The sequence below is a fragment of the Crinia signifera genome, chromosome 2 (genome assembly GCF_055691185.1).
Source record: "Crinia signifera chromosome 2, ASM5569118v1, whole genome shotgun sequence".
Lineage (NCBI taxonomy): Eukaryota > Metazoa > Chordata > Amphibia > Anura > Myobatrachidae > Crinia > Crinia signifera.
The window spans coordinates 40,541,706-40,563,167 of record NC_139218.1 but is presented as its reverse complement, the minus strand read 5'-3'; the positions used below and the strand labels follow the sequence as shown (position 1 = coordinate 40,563,167).

At 42.0% G+C, this 21,462-nt stretch overlaps 1 protein-coding gene and 1 long non-coding RNA gene across 4 annotated transcripts in view; both read right to left on the bottom strand.

The window, feature by feature from the left end:
• Positions 1 to 21,462, bottom strand: part of CADM2 (cell adhesion molecule 2) — a 1,292,583-nt gene that overhangs the window by 1,209,336 nt on the left and 61,785 nt on the right. The window lies entirely within an intron of this gene.
• Positions 9,786 to 14,130, bottom strand: LOC146058716 (uncharacterized). The gene is made up of 3 exons (XR_014469915.1): positions 13,578 to 14,130; positions 12,507 to 12,906; positions 9,786 to 9,948 (listed from the first exon to the last, which is right to left on the bottom strand). It is a non-coding gene; the product is annotated as an uncharacterized LOC146058716 (long non-coding RNA).

Sequence of the window (21,462 nt, the reverse complement as noted above, 5' to 3'; positions counted from 1 at the left end):
CCCATTCTGTAGTTCTGTTTGTCTAGGTGCTACCACCAGGCTGTGCTCTGTACTCGCACCACAGACTGCATATACGTCAGTAAAGGGACTCTCTTTTTGTGCTTATATACCTTTAAAGTGAAAACAGGGCTTATTTATAAAGGTTGCTTTCTGTAAATGCTCAGTGACTCATAAATACCATTCTGCATAAGACTTACATAAACTTTACTTCTTTGCATAATTGCCTTTATTAACATTTACAAGAGCAGCCTCACTTCTCAGGAGAATTAATTAAATATCATTATATAATTAACCTAATTAGACTGTAAGCTCCTTGGGACAGGAATCTCATTTTTATGTGTTTCCAGTTGCTTGCCAATGTGTGTTTATTTATTTCTGTGTATTATTTTTCTACTATTAAAAGACATTATACTTTAAACATATCTAGTGTAAACAGGCAAATGACAGGTCGGCTACAAATAGTGTGTGTGTATATATATTTATATATATATATATATATATATATATATATATATATATATATATATATATATATATCAGGAAGAATGTAGATCACCCAGGGATTTATTTATCCATTTTAATATATTACTAGAGGAATGAAGGCAGTGGCAGTCTGCATGTAGAAGAGTAAAGGTGAAGGAGGAAGGAAAAAGAGAGGAGAAAGGAAGGAGAGTAAAATAGGAAAAGATACAATTGGTTGGTGTCTGTTGTCACTTGTTGCATCGATATAAAAATCCATCTATTAACCATGGTTTACAACAATGCATCACCATGTGCTGAATGGCACTGGTCATCAATTGTGAGAGTTCACATACTGTTTTGGGGGGGACAGATGAATAAGCAGCATGCCTACCCTCTGTTTGTCATATTGGGGCATATTCAATGTCTGCCAATATTTCTGATAGTGGAAATATCGGTTATTCAATCCCGGACAGGACTCGAATGCTTCCTGTGGAGGCCAGTCGTTATTGTCGGAAACGGCTGTGGATTGCCGAATCATAGCTGTTTTTCAACAAGACGGACGCGTTTTCACCAATCCATGGACTTCCGACACTCAACAGCCGGAACATTGAATTCCTGCTGCGCAGTTACGGTCAGAAGAACATAAATCGGCCCAGGATTCCAACTGGTGGGACATTGTCAGTTGGAATTCCGGAATGAATACGCCACAATCATGGTTAAATGGCCTTTCGAATAGAATGCCATGGCTGAAGAAAGGTTGTAAATCTCATCGCTGGCAGTGGCTACCTCTGATGACAATAAAGTTATCACTAACCCCAAGAAAGATAGAGAGAACCCATTTTCACCACAAAAATTGGGCTTTACTGTTTTAAATATCTATTATTCTTTAACATACTGTAGGCTACAAAGACATATGCAAACCTTAATTTATCATTTTACTGTTTTGTTTTCATTAATCCATTGTAACATATTTTCTATTGCATGAAATGTTTTTATAAAAGCTTGACACACTCATAGTTGAATGTCAAGCCGCCTACATTCCTTTGTGTTGTTATTTCCATGTAGAACTGACATCAACTTGACTCTGGAGCTCTCATCTCAGGAACCCTGTCTAGCTCATCAGCCAATACGCTCCTGTGTCTACATGGGCTGATGAGCATCAACTTGCAAAAAGTTAATTATTTACCAGCTAGAGTAGATGTTCCACAATATACAGATGCGTTGTATAACTCAGCTGTTCCTGGGCACACAAAGCTTGAAATATAGGAACCATATCTTCTTGCATTATATATTTTAGAGAATCCTTGTTGACCATTAGATACAGTAGGATAACTAAGACCCCCACAAACAAGGAAATAGTTATAGTTGGACTTAAGGACCACAAATTGGGTAAATTGGGGATTTTTAACATGCGGGATCTTGCCTATTCCTTGATGGATTGACCACATTACACCTCAAGGTTCAGTGTGGTGTTGCATCCCTGGATGAAATTATGCCTGAGCACTTTTTATTCTCTTACACTGTAATCCTAAAATACCTTGCAGGAGACATGGATATTATCTTTTACTTGTAGAATATATTATTGCTAACAGTCTAGGTAAAATATGACAAGTTAATAACTGTTTTGCTGACGTACAACGATGCTATCCTTAAAACCAAGCGTGCCTCGAGAGCCGGGAACCCTTGGTTATGAGAGTGGGTGGCACCTGTGATATTTAAAATTGTATGTTACTATTGTTATGTATTTTGTTTCATTTACTGCATCGTATTTTTAGTATATAAAATTTATAACTGAACTCGCTGCTTGTTCAATGTTTGCAACCTTCCATGAAAGTGAGTTCTGTTTTATGCTGTTATTGGGAAAAGTTCAGAACACATCACTTACAATCCTATGTATGATTGTATGCAAGTTTATTGAAGTGTATACTTTTTGTTTCTATTGCACCTTGTTGCAATTTCATCAATAAAAAAAGAGGTAGAAAAAAAAGTTAATTCAGAAATCGAAAACATAGCAGAGCATAACAGTGTACAACTATTAGAAGCTTGAACTGGACAAGAAGGACCTTACATGTATTTCATCAAAGGAAAGTGGTTCTTTTAGTGCGTATATAATAAGTGGATGGTGCTATCATGCCTGCAGGTAGGAAGAGGAAAAGCTGCAATGAAGGACAATTTGATTCAAACTTCTGACTCTTCTGAGAATATGCAGACACCAGAAAAATGGTCGTTCACTGCTTAAGGGTCGGACCCAGTGAAAAATGGATGACTTTCCATAGCACTGCGCTTTGGAAAGCCCCCCTGCCCCCGCTGACAGTACCGGGCAGGGGGAAAGCCGCTCAGTGTGTATGCACTGAGCGGCTTTCCCCCCATCGATGACAAAGATCATCGCTGTCCATACATGCTGGACAAAATCACCCAGTGTGTATGGACCTTTAGGGATATGGTTTTGAACTTACATTATCTCCCCACTACTCGTAAAGATTTTTTTAAAAGAATCTGCTTAGAACAGAATTCTTTTTTAAATGCATTTAAAAGAAATAGAAAGTATTTTATAGAGGGAATGTACATGAACAAAGGTTCCTGATATTGTAGCTCATTGATAAAATATGTCTTGCGATACAGAATGGACACTTAAACCTCCAAGCACAGGACTCTCATTTGCCAAGCCAACCATTCCAGAAATTTATCTTGATTTCATCTATGTCCAGTGGTTTTCTACTCTGTGCGTTGGTTCTTTACAATGATAAATTATGCTCCTGTTAACTGCTGTATAGAGAGGCATAAACCTCATTGGGAGAAGGCAGTAATGCATGAAAACATTTTACAACTCTCATGTTTAAATAGAAATCATAGCCATTAACTATTTTAAGTTGGAGGAGGGGGGAGTTATACTTCTGAAGTCAAAGGAGTATATTTTAAAATATTTTTTTTTTAATCTATCACAATCTAGCAAGATCGAGTTAGCCACATACTGTATCACAATTACCAGGCACCAATACAGTAAACTAATGCATCTTTTTAAAATGATTAGAGGTTAAATGGCGTCAAGATTATTACAACTAATTGTAGTTGTAATTAGACAACACCATATCGTTGTGACTAGCAAGGAAGAAGTGTACACTTTGTGGGTAGTCAATGTCTTCATGACTACCCACAAAGTGTACATCATTTTTTCATTCAAAGACATATTTGTCCCCAAAATATTTCAGTACAGGTGAATGGTGCTCTCAGTGGCATAACAATAGCCCCGCAGACCCTGCAGTGGCGGGGAGGCGCAGAGTAAGTGTGGGCGCCGGGGGTCTGCGGGAACTATTGCTCTTCTGCTGCCTTATCCCCCGTTGCCGCTTGCCACCACATCTGTAAGCGGGTCACGCAGATCTTCTTATCTGCGGTCCCGGCGCTCCTCCTGGCTCGGCTCCTGCTGTTAATGAAAAATCTCCCTCACAAAATGTCCGCCCCCTTACAGCAGACCATTGCAGTGGCCTCCTCTAGAATCCTTAAAAACGGTCTGCTGTTAGGGGGCGGACATTTTGTGAGGGATATTTTTCATTAGCAGGAGGAGCCAGGAGGAGAGCCGGGTTCGCAGACAAGTAGATCTGTGGGTCCCGGTTACAGACACGGCGGCAACGGGGGGAAGGCCGTGTGGGGTGGGGGGGTTTAACTTTTCTTGGGGGAGGGGGGGACTGAATTGATTGGGACAGAAGTTATGACCTTGTGGTGTTCATGAGCCACACCCCAATTTTTGGAATGCTGGGGGAGCTGATCACACTTCCAGTCCCTCTTTCATTTTGCCACTTGCTCTGTTAAAAACAGGGGTAGGTAAGAGGGAACTTCCAACCTACCCACCACCACGGAGACCTGTGGCCCCTGAGTAGGACCTTTGGGAGGTATTGTATGGGATTAAAAAGGGGTTATGAATGGAACATATTATCTTGAATACACATTTCTGAACTAAACTTATGGGAGATACCTGTTTACACCACTATTCTGCCCCTGTGGTCAAGTGTAGATGGGATAAGAATCGGTGTATCAGTTTGACTTCATTCTTGTATTTACATTTGCCAGGCACGCTCGGTGTGACTACATCGGCATACGCTTACCTGTGCATCAATCCAAATATTATTGTTGCATCGAGTATAAGATTTAAAATCAGACTGAATTTCAAGATGAAGAGCAAAAAAAGTCAACATTTAAACCTGAGTTACCAAAACTTGCTGCTCCAGATCCTGCTGCCTGACATAACCACCTGCTTCATTACACAACCACCCATGAGTATCCAGGCGAAGTTTTACTATTTCCAGTAATACTCCAGTAAAGCGTAACACAATCTATAACTCTTTATGATCATCCACCAAGCAGCATCATTAATATTGTCGTTCCATTTCATTATCTCTGCTGTGTCTTCTTACCTACGTTTTAAAACACTGCAACTCTCACCAGTGACAGTACTCTGTTGTGTCTACGCGGTTACAAATATTTCAGTTCTCTATCAATACCATTCAGAATTGTACTTCTCCATGATCGTAAATAAATATGGGATATGCGGGGTCTTCTCAGCTCACCCTCACTCTACAAACTCCTTGTTGTTGGTGCAGATGTCTCAACTCCAGCAGTGGAAGCATGATGGAGGGGGATACGGTCGGTTGGTTGACCTAAAGAAGGTCGACAGTCATTAGGTGGACATCACTAGAACGACATACTGGAAGGTCGAGATGGCACAAGGTCGACAGGTCGACACAAGCATTAGGTCGTCATGGTCTAGGTTGACATTCAAAAGGTCGACACAGGTTTTTTCACCGTTTTTTTGAGCAGACATGTGCAGACAAGCGGTATTTTATGCCCTACCATCCACTAGGGCGTGGTGGGAGAATATCATAGTGTGCCGAGTGCAGCGAGCCATGTGAGGGGATGTGGTGCCCTTAAAACTGTGTCCATGTCAATTGTGTCGACATTAGGGTAAAAAAAACTGTGAAAAACCCCATGTAAACCTTTTGACTGTCTACCTAGACCATGTCGATCTAATGCTTGTGTCGACCTAACGACCTTGTGCCATGTCGACCTAGACCCCTGTCGACCTTCCAGTATGTTGACCTAGTGGTGTCAACCTAATGACTGTCGACCATACAATCCATACCCGATGGAGGTAGGACTGGCAATGTCAAGTATTATAAAAATCCCTCTATCAATCAGAGCCACGGTTTCAGCCTACACAAACCTTACAGCAGAAATCCAAACCCTTAAATTAATTTGATCACCATCCATGAATTCCTCTCCTCTAGGATCTGATATTTATCCTAATCCTGGTCCTCACTTTATCTATTCTCAAATCTATTTATACAAGTTCAATAAATCCTACCAAATTATTATCATTACACCAGCAAGTGATTTCCGTTCCATGTCTCCACAAAGCTCAACTTCTGTAACTATTTAAACTTGTTGACTCTACTAAGCTTAGTCTATTGACTGTGCAGATGTTTTTCAAAGAGGTTATACAGTACATTATTCATCCTTCAAGGCTTTGGAAGATACAGCAAGGGGTAACATCCATATTATGGTCAAATCCGACCCACTCGTAGAGAACCGACATTCAGGCCCTTCCCCGATGTTTGGGGTTTGTAAATGCACCAGCCGAGTCATTCGCTCCAGGCAGGGTTGGTGAGGGTGGACAGGAGGCTGAAGCAAGGGAACTCACAGTGTTTAAGGGCGCCCCATGAAAATAATGGGCGTTCCCCCTGGGTATGCAGGATACCTGCTCGGGGTCACATGACGTCAGCGCCCGCTCCCTCTTCGGCCTTCTCCGTCTGAAATAATTCAGTTCAGGCTGACTTTTTATTCCAAATCAACAAAAGAAACAAGTATTTTTGTTATCCCCCAGATACTTTAATTTACAATACCAAAGCTCTTGCCTATTTAAGTCCTCTGTGTGTACAAGGTATAAAACATTGATTATACAAATTTTCTAGCCCAAAAATGATATACGAACAAATCCCTGCAAAGATTTCTAGAAAATAAAAACTGTAAGAGTTTATAAATGCTGGTATTTTGCTTGGATGGTACACTAGCTTCTTCCAGATTTCATGGTTAAATTATGCCCAGTTGTCATTCATTAGAGTTCATTGCACACAAATAAAACACATTAAAATCAAATGAATCCAAAGTACGGATAGAAAAAAAGTGTGTTTATGAAAGCACAATAGTCTATTCCGTAACTGATAATCTGTACAATAATCATCCTGGAAATTGGGAAGAAATCAAGTCTCTGCTTCGAGGAACAATCTAAATAAGTGTCATTTCATTCAGGAAGAGGATTTCTTCATACATAATGCAGAGTTGGCAAAGTCGTAATCAGCGCACTTTACAAAAGAGGATATTTTGAATATTTTTAAATCCGCACGCAACATTATAATATTTACAGAGAGTTGCTAAGCATTTCTGAAATTGGTTCATAAAAATTATATAAGTCAGTCAATAAAAGAATGGGCGTCCCGGGGAGCTGGTTTTAAAACACTGGAGCTGGTGGCAGCTTCAAAAGAGCATTACGGACTGGAAAGCTGCCAAAATCCAACGAGAGTTTGAATTTGATGGGGGGGAAAGAAGTAGGCCGATGGTGCACATGGTTAAATAGCCTGGTGATTTATCTAGACATGATATGGAGGTCAAGAGGACAAAATTGTACACAAGAACTAAAATATTCAAATCAAATTTAATAAAATCAAACATGGTATTCTGCCAAAGAAAAATCCCTTCCCCTCATTATGTTAAATAAAACTACAAATTTGCTGTGTGACTGAAGCGATGTGTGAAGTGAGAGAGGTCGAGAGAGGAAATTGGCAAATTTGTGGTTGCACATAAATTAAGTCCAGCTGACAAAATAACAAAGAACTCTTCAATGAAGGGATGATTCTAATTTGCAATATCTGATTTGTGAATGAAGCAGATACAGTATGGTTTTCACACATTCTGAAGGATTAGTCATAAACACACAATGTTACTTATCTGTAACATTGGGGGAAATTTACTAAAGAAAATTTGTAAAAAAATAGGTGTATTTGTATCCAGAAATACACTTATTTTTGACATTTACTATACTGAAAATACGGCAATTCGTATTCGTATTGATGTGCTTTCAATACGAATACGAATTGCCGTATTTTCGGGATAGTAAATGTCAAAAATAAGTGTATTTCTGGATACAAATACACCTGTTTTTTACAAATTTCCTTTAGTAAATTTCCCCCATTGTGTGTATGCAAAATGTGCTAAACGTAGAATAATGCTTGGTATCACAACTATTTCATACAGTAGCTACATGTGCAGATTTGCTATCAAGTGACCTTCAACATTCTAAACTAATGTATTTACTAGTTGGATTTTGTGAGTATGCTACTGTAAATTGTACTTATATCTTAAACAGATATGCAGTACAGATGAGACAATTGACACTGAAATGTCATACTAATTGCTTCCAACAAAATATTCAGCAGAAGCTGTGAATACTTATGTACATGAGGTTTTTTTTTTTGTTTTTTTTTATAAATTTGTCAAAATTTTCAAAAACTTTTTTCATGCTGTCATTAGGAAGTATTGGGTGTAGATTTTAAGGGGAGGGGGATTTATTTATTCTGTTTTGAAATAAAGATGTAACATAACAAAATGTGTGAAAACAAAAACAATACTGGTAATTGTATTTATGTACGCACTTGTTTTTTAAAAATACCATATTACTTAGTTTATTGATTAAGAAAAAGCCTGTGACATTTTTATAGGAACCATACTGGAAAAAAATTCACAAGCAGCATACAGTACAAATGATCAGAGGAGGGGCTGCAGCAGATTCAAACAGGGGAACAACACCAACTGCCAGTTGGTAGTTGCTGTGCCTCCCCTATTTGAATTTTGAATGGTGCTGCAGCCCCACCTCTGGAGCCTTCCCTGAAAATGATTATTCATTTTTTCTATAAAGTTGCTGCCAGTTGGCACAACTGGTGTACTTTAAATATCATCTATATACAGGAAAACGTATTTAATTTAAATATATATTAGAATTTATGTTAGTGAAAAAATATTACTTTTGTCTAAAGCAGTTTTTCACAAAGCAGCCTAAAGCTAAGTACACGATATATAATGGTATATGCACAATGATATCGATAATGATAAACGTGCATAGTACCCACTACGGTACAGTATATAATTTACGATCACTCTGATCATCTGAACATGCAGTCCAATCTGACAATATCAACAGTGACTACATGTTCGGCAGAGGTCCAAGTGATGTCACTGAATATCGTTCAGTGTTTACCTGCGGCTCGTTCGTTAATTGTGGCACTGCCAATGTATACTAGGAGGTGCTGCATATCTTATAGTAAATACGGGGCTTAACAGTCTAGGCGTAAAGATATCCTCCATTCAACACACATAGTTAAATTCAATTTCCTGAAACTATGGCCAAGCTTGGTTGACCATACAACCTCTGTTTGGGAACCTCTGTTCTAAAGAGTAATTCAATATATACAATGTAGACAGGGCAGTAAAAAGCCTGGCAAGGCCCAAGTACTTTTCATGGGCCCGGGCGGCTCAAGGTGTATCGGACGGCCATACAATGCTGTGTGAAGTCGCAGCAGTGTATGGCCACCTTTAGAATAAGATACAGAAAATATTTGCACTTTAAGGAGGAAATTTACTAAGAGGGGAGTTCGATTTCACATGGGCGCATGCATCCACACAGAGGAGAAATCCTTTGATGCCAACTCACCATCGGATGATTTCTCCTCTCTTTGCAGATAAAAGCCTGGACTTACTCTTATCTTAGCCTTCTTGTGTGAATTGGGGGCAGGCACTAAAATCATGTGCGGTCATCCTCTAGCCCTATACCGTCAGGGACACACCTGCTATCGCTGGGGACCCCCAGCGTTTCTAGGGCGCTCTCCCACTGTTTTCATGGGCATGACCATGAAATGCTGGGAGGACCCCAGCGACGGCCCCTTGCCTGTCAATCATTTTGCAAACTCCCCGGCAAATGAAAATTCACTGAGCAGGTCTGAATGGGCCCCATAATTCTCTTACATGCAATCACCTGGAAGCGAATGTGGCCCAGAATGAAGGCTAGATAACTATGGCGATTCTAATTAATAAGTGTCCCCCATGCCCACCTCACTATAATAATATATTGTAGTATTTTGCTTTCGGCAAACTACTTTTTATGTTCACCTTTGCTTTTAGGTTTATGACAGTTACATTGATAGAATTCATATTCTTTTTATGCAGTTTGCGCCAGACAGGAAGCAGGGAGTCATTTTAAGATTGTAAATTAGTGTGCAAATGGTACCTTTAGGGAGAAATACTTTAATCTGCATGTTTCAGATCAGTCTAGTCTGAATCAAATATATTCTTGCAGTATTTAAGAAGCTGTGAGCTTGGAAATCACAAAGAGAAGTTGCCCTCGTATCTCATTATGCTGTGCGGAAGATAATATGGGTTTCTTTTCTAAAAACGGAAAGGGAATGAGAACAAGGTTGACAAAGTAGAAAGTGTCTGATTAACTTGTATACATTCAAATGTTAATATCTGTACATATGATAGAAGAGTTGAAGAACAGATCTACGAGAGGTTGGGTCATTAGAATAAATTACAATATATTGTACATATGAACCAATTTGAATATTATAATTTATTCTGGCAACCTAATCTCCTACTTGCTGGCGTTCTGTTTATCACAGGCTAATACAGCCATCTCCAAATGGAGAAACCGTGGCCAAATTATGAGTAAATTAGACACTTGCTTTGGATTGATGTCCGAAGAAATAAAAATATCTATCTCCCATTGCCCTAAATTGGGGATGCAGCCTTGAATATGTTAAAGCGATGGCTCTATTAGCAGCTTGGAAATCTACGTGTCTGCAACCATCCATTTTTTGCTAGGGACAAGTAAATCGTATATATTACTATTATTATAATGATATATTATCACTGGCATAAGTAAAAATAAATTAACTGATATTTGGGAATAGCAAAAGGGTAGCAGTAATTGTGCTGTGGGTCTCATGCGGAGGGACACTACTTCTTGAGGACTGTAGGCTTAATTCAGACCAGTGTGCAGATGTCGAAAAAACTCTCAAGTGCTCAAACCCTAGGGGGTTATTCTGGTTTGGTGGTCCACCAAACCTCGCCTTGCGAATGGGGGCCTGGCCACCACCCATTCAAGCACTGTTTGCAAATGGATGGTTTACATAAACATCCATTCGTAGCCTTTGGGGGAACAGCCACATCATTCGAGCAAACTTAGATGTGCGTAGGCATTCTGAAGGAAGTGGGCGGGCAGCTGACATCCGGTGATGTCAGCTACCCACCCCTGGTGCCCACGTTACCGGGTGATTTCCATGGGAACAACCAGCATTTTCATGGGAACCCCATTACATGCTGGGTGTTCCCATAGGTGAGTCCTCATGACGACCATAACCCCCCCACCCCCCCCCCGCTGCATTGTTGGGTGTAGAGATGCAAATTTGCATGCCAGTGAGCAGACCAAAACAAGGTCCTTAAACTGCGATTGCCTTGTGCGTGTGTCCAGGCCATTTCAGAGAGGAGGGATGGTGACATGAAGTCACACACTGGCACCATGACCCTAAAAATGGCCGGTATGCACCTGGCTTTGTAGCTAGGCTTTGCAGCCAGGGATCTGCCAGTCATGTGCGACCACTTCACAGTGAAACAAACAGCTTACACTTTGCAGACACATCGCAGGGAGGGACCCAGTGGATAAGGCATCCATGCCCTGTACTGCACCCCCCCCACATACACAGCCTAGCACCCGCAATTGTTCTTATGAGAAATCTAGCAAAAATACAACTTGGTATCAATTTGCACTTTTCCCCATTTTTAATGGTGAATTCAGGATTTGCCCTATTTAATTGGAGGGACATTTTTTAGCCTATCCTAAAAATAAGTGGTGGAAATATCAAGATTGGCGTATATGCCGCCGATCCACTTTGCAGGAAAAAAACAGCCACAATATTGCTGAAAACAAAAAGAGAAAAGGCATTTTCAAAAAATGCCTTTAATAGCCGCAAAAATGTCTGCAATTGAATAGACGGGGATTGAAATAGTTCATTTTTTGTAATGGTAGGGGGAACTCAGTTCCACCTCTACCACAACCCTGCACAGTAATTACAACAGAAAAGCCTGTCCCAGCTTCTTCCTTCATCTGGCACAGCCTATGTGATGTCATGCCATCTCCATCCCTGAAGTGACAGAGATAGAGAAGTGTATAAAGGGCACTTACTGTAGACATTTCGTGTAAGGGTACTACTGCTGTGGGCATAAGTTGTATATGCAATACTGGTGTGGGCATTATTTGTAAGTGACACTACTATGTGGCATACATGTATAAGGAATACTACTGTGTAGTGTAACTTGAGTTGTAGATGCACTGCTGTGTGTTATAACATCAATAAGGGCCAATGCTTTATGGTATATTGAGAACCAGGGACACTAGACGTGGCGTAATGTGAATATGATTGTGCTACTGTGTGGCATAATTTGAATTGGGGGTCACATTGGCCCTTATTCTGGTTGGTGCGGTAATATCCGCGTGCGTTCGTGCCGCCGATGTTTTGTGTCTGCGCATGTGCAGAGGCGTCTCTGCGCATGTGCGAGCCGGACGCACGCCCACATTCCGCATGAAATGTGTACACTACGAACAGGGGGTGGAGAGGGGTGTGAAGGGCTGTTTGGGCTCATTACCATATGTTTACACCCCGTGTTTCATGGGCGTTCCCATGAAAACGCTGGGTGTACGTATGGTAATGCGGCCGTGACGCACGTGTAGGGGGCGGACATATGACATTGCCGGATGTCAGCTACCCGCCCAGATCCCTGCTTTTGCACGGAGAAATTCCCGTGTGGTCTGAGGTTGCGGGAGCTGGCGGGCCACTCGGCCCTGCATTCGATGTTCTGCGACCATCGTATGATGGGGGAGGTTCCCTGAGATGGAGAAGGTGTATTCATGAGAAATACACGTGCGGTCCGTTCGGACAGCTTCTTACCGTGTACGGACGGAGTTGGCGATCCGTATGGAAGGCGGGGTTTCGCACGCAAGGTGCTGGCCGCATATTGGGATCCGGCCACACCGATCAAAATAAGGGCCATTGTGAGGCCACTGTCCCTTTATAGAGTAGGGAAGTATGGAGCTTACAAACTAATCTAAAAAAAGAAACAGTCAAAATATTGTAACAACAATGTATATATAACCTGCCCTTTAAGCAATAAGATAATTAACAAATAATTCACTTAAACTACAACTTGAATACTCCCCTTGAACAGTAAAGCCTCTTTGCTTCTTCAAAGCCTTTTATGAGCTGTCAGCCAATGATGCAAATGGAGCTCCAATCAGGTGTGCAAACAGCAAGAGGAAGCAGGTTTTTTTTTTCTTTTTGAATAATAAATCTGCATCAGAATATTGACAGTACCGTAAACCTAAGGTGCCAGATTAGTATATTTTTCCTTACAACAATTCCCCACTGCATATGCATCTTATGTTTTCCCCGTTCCTGCAATGTGACCAGCAGTGTAATAATGAGATCAGCTGTATATTTAATATGATTTTCATCAGCTACGACTGACAAGTTAAAACAACACAAAGGGTGTTTTGAAAGGCAGTCAGATATCAAGGATCTCTGGTCCGGATGCTCTCAGCGATGCTGGAGAAAAAAAAAAAAAAGATATTTCTCCGACTTGCATGCTGAGTGGTCAACAAAGTGAAATTTGTAGTGTATAAGCTTCTTAGTGTGGCGACTGAGTTGTGATCTTTAAATAACCCTTTAAAAGTGCTTATCCGAAGCGCCCAGGCACAGCATTCTCTCCCAGCACTACGTGTAACCCTGTGACTCTGCACTGTAAAATTATATCTCCGATAAGATCACTCTTAATTATTAAGCCGCAAAAACGATAGCAGCAGTTTGTCACATATCACTGCAAAACGGTCCCAGTATTCAGACTGAAATGGTTTTTCGAGATGTAGGTTACCATAAAATAGCAAGGAAATGGCAAATATCTTTCTAAATGCCTAACCATTCCTACCTAATCTGTCTGGAGAATGCCGATTATGCGATTCTTACCTCTACTAAAGAAAGTGTCATAGGGAATCTTGTAGAGTATATATCACAGCTACGATTCATTTAGATCTGGCTGAATGTCAAAACCACAAGGTCATGTCGGAATATTACAGATATTTCCCTGTGCCGAGCAGCAGGCACTTTAAGGGGGATGTCAATTTACCAAGTCTGGGAGAGAAAAAGACGAAATGCATCATCATAAAAAATGTGTTAATGTTATAACATAAAGGAGTTTAACGAACGTATATTTTCGGAGAAGAACATTATTTTGTGACACGGCATTAATATTCTAGACAAGGTTTAAGGTGTGATAATCAAGCCTGAATGTGCGGTAATTAAAAGATGATTTGTAGTATCTTAGTTTATCATTCATTCAGAGTGAATGTTAAGTATTTTTTATCCTGTATATACCAGGCTGAGTGCCTGACACTCGATCAAACATGTATACCAGCAGTGCATTAATACATTACAAAATCCCAATGGTTTTTGCAGGATCACTGAACAAGAGGGACACCCCTCCCCCCCCCCCCCCATCCCCTCCCTCCCTCGTTTTTCTTATATTTTTTAACCTTTCAGCCTCTACTGGCCAACGGTTTGAAACATCACATCTGTTGTGAAGCCTCTCGGTTATCGTCATTGCTTGCTGTTACTGTGCCATCTGGTCACTAACACAATTTCCAATTCTGAGCTTGCAAGAAAGAGCAAAAGCAACCCGGCATTAAGATAGGAGTCAAATTAAGCTCTGTTCGGTGCTCTTAAATGCCACACAATCCAGAAAATCGTCATCGGGTTGGTCAGTGCCTCAGTGGACTTGCACGCAGCCCGAACCATTTTAATATTTGACCTCCTTAGCAAAACAGGGACCTCCTATTAAAACTATCTGGCAATGCTAAGCAAGTCTCATCAGGGAAACCAAATGCTGATGAAATGAGCTGGGTTGACAATCTGTGGATATAATCCACAGGACGGCAACAGTATATGATGCACAGGAAAAAAAAACACAACAAAAAAAACATTGCTTTTACCTCCTGTAGCTTAATCTTTCTGCATTCAATGATTCTGCCTGCATGTATTTGTAGAGCTGCCTTTAGAACATTTTTCTTTGCCACCTACATAGAATGCATAAGACACAGGCAAACAACACCAAAGACAGAATATATATTACTTGGTGCAGGCTTGTCATATACTATCTATCTTACATTATCCTCAAGGTCTAACGATTTGCTGGAGCGCTGTTATCTAGCTCAGAAAAGGCAGTTATGCCCGGTTTTTATACAATGTGCTTTTCCAAGCACAAATAACCGGCACTAGCTCAAAGCATAAATAAGCATATCAATACAAAAGAACAAACCATAAAAACAAATATAGTGGAATAATAAATGAATAACTGGAACATGGTGTGCACCTAAAAATTTAATTTCTAAGAGTACTGCACACAGTTTTGCAATGGTTTACAAACAAGGGATTGTAAAATGAATGCAATGAAACTGCCTTATACAGTAATGCAACAAGTGGTACATTACAGGATGGTTCAACTAGACGTAATTAAGTAATAATAATATTTGATACACAAAAATAACCACATACACTCACGGCAAAGGTGTCCACAGTGCTGGGGTACAGTAGCTACCCAGATCTGAGAAAATGTAGTCCAGATGTAACAAAGAGCAATCAAGGAGGGATGCACTAACCAGTATTATGCAGTAGAAATGTATATTTAATCAGGCATCATGGCAAAGGCAAGATCGACGTTTCGGTTCTAGATTGGACTTTTTACAAGATCTCAAAAAAGGTCCAAGCTAGGACTGAAATGTTGATCTTGCATTTGCTATGCTGCCTGATCAAATATACATTTCTACTGCATGAGACTGGTGAGAGGATGCGGCAATTTGGTCTACAGCATGATGGTCAACAGTCATAAGGTCGACACCATTAGGTCGACATGGGTCTAGGTTCACATGGGAAAAGGTCGACATGGTTCTAGGTCGAAAGGTCATAGTGTAGTGTTCCCGCTACACCATGTGTTCCCGCTAGGCTGTTTTAGTGGGGCGCTGCGCCCTGCCCGATTTTTAAAGGGCAAAATGCGCCCTGCCCCTCTCGCAGTGCCCCGCTAAAACAGTCTCATGGGGAAGCCCAGCGTCGCCGTAGACGGCGATGCCCGGCGCTTCCCCGGCAGCAAAGTGGCTTCAGAGGGGTCGGTCCCACCCCCTTTGATGACGCCGGCGGCCCGGGCACGCCCCTTTGATGACGCCGGCGGCCCGGGCACGCCCCTTTGATGACGCCGGCGGCCCGGGCACGCCCCTTTGATGACGCCGGCGGCCCGGGCACGCCCCTTTGATGACGCCGGCGGCCCGGGCACGCTCCTTCGATGACGCCGGCGGCCCGGGCACGCCCCTTCGATGACGCCGGCGGCCCGGGTACGCCCCTTCGATGATGCCGGCGGCCCGGGCACGCCCCTTTGATGACGCCGGCGGCCCGGGACCACCCCCAGCTGCGGCCCGGTCCGCCCCCGGGTCTCCATCCTAGAGTGAACACTATAGTTCAACAGATCATTAGTTTGACAGTGTCCAGGTCGACATTCAAAAGGTCGACATGGGGTTATTAATTATTAATTATGAAATAATGATGGTATTACATGAAACGTTATAAAAACAATGCTTTATTTGCTTTGCTAAAATTATCAAAGGTTTATGGTTATAAGCGGAAGAGCTGGGACCAAAGATCTGTGACCCATTGCACTATAAGACCCATTGGGGGGAATTTACTAAGATGTGTATTCTACTTCACATGTGATGTTGCTATGGGCAACCAATCAGAATCTGTCTTCTATGCTCTAGAGGGTGCTAAATAAATAAGTAGTAGATTCTGATTGGTTGTCCATAGCAACATCACATGTGAAGTAGAATACACTTAGTCAATTCCCCCCATTGTCTCTTCCTAAATGAGCAAAGTAGAAAATTGCAGAATTCTGTACAGTATAAAGAAATCCAATGTTGATACTAATCATTTATAGCCACCTGTTAGGCCAGTTAGCTAGCTAGCCGTTCTCCATCATGCTATCATGATGATGGTCATATTTAAATGCAAGGGCTGGAGTTGTAGCCCCATCTGCCCCATTGTTATCTGGCCTGGAAATAGCTCTTCATTATAACCAAAGCTGGCTTATCAGTTCTTCATACATTTGCAGTATATGTGCCTCAAAGGAGGTATGACATGCAAGATATGGGAGTGGCGCTGTCCAAAATAGACACATTTTGGGCTCATTACAGGAGTGGCCTATTCTGTCCTTAATGTCTAACTGAATATGCTGGCAGGCCCCTCCCCACATCTAAGCTGGTTCCCCGAGTACAGAAAGGCTCTTTTTCAATCTAAGAAATGGGAGAGGGAGACTGACTCGCCTACGTACCGGATGGTCAGTGGTAATGGTGACGAGTCTATGTCTTGGCTAGGGGATTTTGTACCAAACTCCTTAACCTGCATTTGCCTATGCTTATATCAGTGTAAACCAGCAATTCACAATACATGTAATGGAGTTTATTGCAACAAAACTGTATTAATAGTAACAGTTTAGCAAAAGCTTCACACAGAGGTGCAGAGGAGTTTTGGGTTGTATAAAGATGCGGGGAATAGGACTATGCTTCTGTTCCTTCGTGGCATAGTTAGGCAGTCATGGATCTGTACTTCATGGAAAAGTACCAGGCAAAGCATGTTAAGCTAGCCTCTGTTAACAAGGAATGCTGGTACTTGTAGTTTCACAATAACTGGAGATCTGTAGGTAGCCAAGTTTGATGTACAGGAAATAGAGATAAATCAATAAAGAACACAATTTGCATAAGAATAATAATAATATATTATTATTATTATTTCTGTTAAGCTTAACTTATTTTCTAGGCTCCACCAACATGAAGGGTTTATGACCTCAGTAATAGATGAACAATGGAAAATATGAAACGTTTTTTTTTTTTCGCCACAAGAAAATAAAGTGGAGAACATTAAACTGTCAAAGAGTAGCAATAGGGGAAGGAAGGAATGATGGATTGGTTATTATTGTCATTTTTTTTCTTCCTCAGGCACAATGCTTAAGACTTCTTAATAATGCACTATAGCGAATCAGGTTCCGAGAAGGAGACGGCTTTAAATATTAACATCTATTAAAACTGCATCTTGGATAAAGTGCGTTGCAATGCTGGGAGTGGTGAGGTATAATGTTGTGTCAGAATGACTTTGCTGTATATTGTTTGCTCTCAGCTTTTAAAGCACATTTATTAAATTGACTTGAATCAATTAACTATTAAGTAGAAAGAAATGGAACAAAAAACAAATTACACTACAAGAATTACAGCTGGAACTGATTATTTGATGGTCTCTTATCCACTGGTGCCAAAAATTATGCTGGTTTTCTTTACTAATGCCCCTTTCCCACTGTAGCTCCTAAACGGTAAATTGCCGTTTTTCCCCCACTATTTACCGTTTAAGGCTGCAGTGGGAAAGCGCCAGAGTTGATTTACTGGTTAAAGTTAATCGGTATTTCAACTCGTTTAAAAAGCAGAGTCATACACGTTTAAATACCTTTTTTTAGGCAGTGGGAATGCCTCTTAAACGGTATTTAAAATCCGACACTACTTCCCCCTCCCCTGGTACCTGCCCTGTGCCCACCCTCCCCTGATACTTACCTGCGTGGGGGATCCGGGCAGCGGTGTTCACGCACTGCTGAGGAGGCAGCGGGGTCCAGCATGGGCACAGTACTTTGGGTCCCTCTGCATGGTGGGCAGTGGGGACGCAGCGGGGTCCATCCCGCATGGGCACTGTGCTGTGGGTGCTGGTGTTGCATTCGGGGTCCATTCAGCGTCGGGGCAGTCCCTGCAGCTGATGGGAACTAATAGTTCCCACTATGCGCATGTCTAATGAGCGCCGTGCATATCAATGAGCCGCTCATTACATATGCGCATATGTAAGGAGCGGCTCATTGATATGCACGGCGCTCAGTAGACATGCGCATAGTGGGAACTATTAGTTCCCATCAGCTGCAGGGACTGCCCGGACCCCGAATGCACCACCAGCACAGTGCCCATGCAGAGGGACCCAAAGTACTGTGCCCATGCCGAACCCTGCTGCCTCCTCAGCAGTGCGTGAACCCCGCTGCCCGGATCCCCCACGCAGGTAAGTATCAGGGGAGGGTGGGCAGAGGGCAGGTACCAGGGGAGGGGGGGGGGTATATTACTGGTTAATTACCGTTTTGTAGCTTTCACAAGGGGTTCAATGTGAAAGGTACAAAAATGGTAATTAACCAGTAATATACCGTTTAATACATGCAGTGGGAAAGGGGTTAAACCTGCTTTGACCTGTTTAAAGAACCGTTTAAAAAAACGGGTCAAAGCAGGTTTGGCAGTGGGAAAGCAGCATAAAGCTGTTATTGCTATTTACAAAAAATCATAGGCTCTGGGAGAGAGCAGCAAAGTCAGCTCAGCTGAGGACAGTGCAGGGGGTGTGACAAGGGGTGTGTGTGAAGTGCCTGGTTGTTATACAATGCCAAAACTACAGGAATGATACACCAGGGGGCCCAGCTACAATGATTCATTTGATGCAATTCAGTGAGAATCACATCGGTGGCAGCCCGTACCGCCCACGTCCCATGCTGGTTGCTGGGCAGAGGCTGAAATTGGGAGACTTGCCTAGGATGTTGGGAGGGCCTCTCTATTTTTGAGAGCCTCCAGGCTGTACCAGGAGAGTAGGCAAATACGATGTAAATTAATATGGGATTGGAATCCATTGGTTCTATAAAGCCACTTTCACTTTCAGGTGCATATTTTCAGCATGGTCTATGGAGTTATAACGCCTGCTCAATAATTACCAAGATGATACTGGAAACCCAACATGGCCGGCCGACAGTAAGTCAGTAAATCATTGAGTGCAGGGTGTGCTGTTTAGGCCCTTTATGGACCCAGAGTTCTATTGAACTGCACATCATGCACGCATTATAAAAACACCATTGGCTTTGTCGGTCAAACATTAATGACTAATGTGCCTGACTATACTTCCAAATTAGGTCATACAACTCTGCTGGCCAAACTGGTCCTTGAGATCTTCAAACAGTTCACAGTTTGAAGACCACCAAGCAGGTGTACAGGTGCAGTCTAGCTAACTGTACATGTGCTGCATTCATTGCTAACCAACACAATCTACAGATCCACAGTTGGTGAACTGCTGGTAGATCTCAAGGACCGATTTGGCCATCCCTGTCAAAAGACATCGGCACCACTAGCCAATGTATAACAATCAACAACAGATGCAACTACTGCGGCAGAATTACTGAGCAGGGAGTGTGGCTGTTATGACTTTAGAGACAAGGTCCCAAGGCCCCCAGGACTCCCCAAGGCCTCTGCTCCCAGGCAAACACACCCTCTTCTGATTGCTCAGAACATAACCAAAGTTTTGCTATGTAGCCTGAGCAAGCACTGTTTTGGCCCTGCTGGTTATGAAGGAGAGACTTAATGACAAAGAATGTCAATGACAGGTTACCGTAGCAACTATAAATTGATCTCTAAATGTGTATATTATATAATTCCAAATGAAAACTGAAAAACAAACAGGAACAACAATACTTCTACAAATGCAGCCATGTTTTTACCTCATTTGAGGCATAAGAACTATGGTTATGTACCCAGTGGCATCATTAGGGTGCAGGGGATATGGGCCACACCCATGTTTGCCTCTGGAAGGGTGACACCACAGTGCCAACTCCACTGTGACAGGAGCCCAATGCTGCACTGTAGCACTATGGGACAGGAGCTAGCAGAGCAGCCGGCATCTCCTGGATCCCCATAAAGATAAAAATGGGGGTTTGGGCTGTGAGGCCACATCTAAAACCAGTGAGGCCATGCCCCAAGCCTCTTGTCTCCGGCACCTTTGAAAGCATACTATAGCAACTCTTGCACTCACTGTTGGGCACATGTAGGTACCCTGGTGTGTGGACATGTACGTTCTACAGAAACAACACATGGGCAAACCTTTATTAAGTTGGCAAAGGCAGGCCTAAAACTGTGTAAAAGGCATGCTGGGATGTGTAGTCCCAGAGCAGCGGATGTACCACAACAGCTTACAGAAGCACCACTGTATCCCAGGATGTGTTATCATATTTAGCGTTTGTTCAAATGTGTTGATAAGACCGATGGGTACATTTATTATCAGCTGCACCTTCATCCACTGGATTTAAAGAGGCAATAACATTAAATACAAAACCAGACATGTTTTGTAGTTGATCTTACGGTCCCTTTAAATCCTGCAGTGTGGCGCCACACGGTAAATCTACCCCTAATATAGTTAAGGACGAACATGTAATCTCTCAGGTTATTTGGAATATTTAAAGTGTTATAAGTGCAGAAAACAATATGCAAAGAAATAGCTGCAATCTCTGTAAAAGGCTACATACGCAAGCATTAATAATTGAATAAATAAAATAAATAAAACAGTAATAACAAAGGAAGCATAACGAGTCGACTTTACAGCCGGATTCCTTTGACAAAGAATACACACAAAGCAGTGCTGGGCTTGTTGTAATGCATCAGAGCTCCCAGGGAAATGACAGTGCTGGCCATTCGCTACCATTAAAGATTAATAGCAAACATAAACAAAAGTAGCAAGAAACAGATGGAAATAACGGTACGGTTTAGAGAATCTGGCAATGCACTTTTATTTGCCTGCAGCAGCCCCAACGCCTATCTCTAACTTAGCACTAGCGTATTCTCAGCCTGGCTAGCCGATGACCGACATCCATCACGTAGGTGTCATTTATATTGCTCTTGGTTAATTAGGATGCATATGTTAGATCATCTTGATTACATGGTTTTTTTTTTGTTTGTTTTTTTACTGTTTATTGGAAACCAAAATG